This window comes from Gekko japonicus, unplaced genomic scaffold (assembly GCF_001447785.1).
Source record: "Gekko japonicus isolate JY-2015 unplaced genomic scaffold, Gekko_japonicus_V1.1 scaffold5212, whole genome shotgun sequence".
Classification (NCBI taxonomy): Eukaryota; Metazoa; Chordata; class Lepidosauria; order Squamata; family Gekkonidae; genus Gekko; species Gekko japonicus.
The window spans coordinates 45640-47783 of record NW_015172708.1 but is presented as its reverse complement, the minus strand read 5'-3'; positions in this window follow the sequence as shown (position 1 = coordinate 47783).

Below are 2144 nucleotides of genomic sequence, written 5' to 3'. Positions count from 1 at the left end.
GCTGCGCCGCGGTCGCGCCTCCCTTTGCCCCGCTTCTATTGGCCAATTTCCCACTCGAAGCCGCGCGGCCACATTTTGACCCGCGGCTTCGCCCGATTTTTTTTGTGATCCTCAAAAATCAGGACCACAAAACCGCAGGGAAAATCGGTCAGAATGTGGCCGCATGGCTTCGCGTGGGAAATTGGCCAATAGAAGCGGGGCAAAGGGAGGCGCGACCGCGGCGCAGCGCTTGTGTGAAATCGGCCTGTCTTGCCTTGAAAGCCCCACGAAGGGTCTCCGTTAGTCGGAGGCGACTCGACAGCGTTTTATGCGCCCACAAAAGAACGAAAACTGGATCGGCCCGATATTGTATCTTTTCTTTCCCCCCACATACACACTGCAGCTCATGTTGTGTGTGGGTGGTAAAGGGAGGGAGGGAGCAGATTTCTACTGGGGAAATAGCGGAAAGGGGGGGGGGGAGAAATGACTAATGGTTTCCTTTCTCCGGTGCGAAACCGAGGCCACGCAAGGCTCTGTTTTTATCACTCAAATACATTGTGAAATCCACGGAAGGATCTCTCATGTCATGTGCCGTTTCAGCTTTGATCTTGCCAAAATTCAAGTCTTGCTTCAAGGTAAACGTGCGTACCCCTCACTGAGGGCGGCTTGAACCGATAGATCTGGGCTTTAAGGGTTCAATAGGAGTCGACTGTTCTGTTGTACCTGGAAATGTTAGGGTTGTCCGGTTTCTCCTGGCAACTGGCGGGGGACGGTTGGGGGAGAGAGTGAAATCCCCAGACCACGTCGCTGGTGTTGCACAGAAACGTCTTCACACCAGTGATTTCCAGGCGGTGCTCTGGTATTTGGGCAAAACCTGTCGGAAGTCCCAGGTGCGATCGATGTCCCCTGCCTCAGACCTCCAGACTGAGTGGCAAGAGAGACTAGATAGCTAGACAGGCCGTCATGTATTGGGACTGAACAATTCCGGATATGCCACACCAGAGACTGGCTGAGCTTGGAGCACAAGAACAATAGCCTGCCAGGACTCTGGAAGTAACCAATCAAGGAGTAATGTTATGTGAATAGCCTGTCACTGGGAGTGGGGTGTGCTTGGGGTGTGGCCATTGCATGCTATTTAACCAGAGCCGCGGCTCTGGGGTCTTGCCTTGCTCTAGTGGGAATCACAAATAAAGTTGAGCTGATCACTAGACTCAAGCCTGGTCATCTGTGGAGCCCACTATTTAACACAGGCACATTGACCTTCCTTCCTGTATCTACTCTTTGAGATGCAGATTGCGTTCTCAGGGATCAACTTCTCTTCCCCGCTTCTCTCTCACTCTGAATGAAGACTTCCTCTCTCCCTGCACACACCAAGAGAGGGACATGCGGTCCTCTGTTGGTACCATGAGGCAGACGGGCCTCTCCTCATCCGCCTCCATCCTTTAGCTAGTGAGTCAGTAGTCTATCCTGTCTCTGCTTCTTCCTAGCCAAAGTGTACTTCTCAAATAAAGAGAGAATTATCTTTGTGTTAAACGTGCAACGTGGCTCTGCGTAGCTTCGTAAGCTGAGTAACCTGGTAAAGTGACGCTCCTGCTCTTGTAGCTTTATTTCAGCACTCTGCTAACTAATGGTGATTGGACTAACCACTCCAGTTAACCTCAATAAAAAACCCCTCTATGGTAAAACCGGCTTCTAGCGTAGAGTTTTTGCCCACATACAAGAGCGTCACCCAGAAGTTGCTGGTGTGATGACGTCACTTCCTGTGCGATGCCGGCAACATGGCCTAGGGCTTCTTCTTTCTACTGGTTAGAAGGGCACAAACACTTCAGATACGGATGCCCAGAATGAAACACGTTGTTGGTATTTAAGGAGCCTGAGCTGTGCTAAGCCAACGCTCTCTAGGTGTGAGTCAACCAAGACTACTGAGGAGAGCTTAAATCATCTTTATTTAACTTCACACGCATTCAGAAGATCATTTACTCACAATCGACCAGATTAGGGCTGCCAACCCCCCCCGGTAGGGCGGAATTCCCCCCGCCCCGGAGGCCCGTCACCCGACGCCGGGGAATCGGGGCCCGGGGGGAACTCCGCCCCGGCGTGCGCGTCACCCGGAAGTGACGTCGCACGCTGGGGGCGGGGCCACACCATTTGAGGGGAAAACTCTT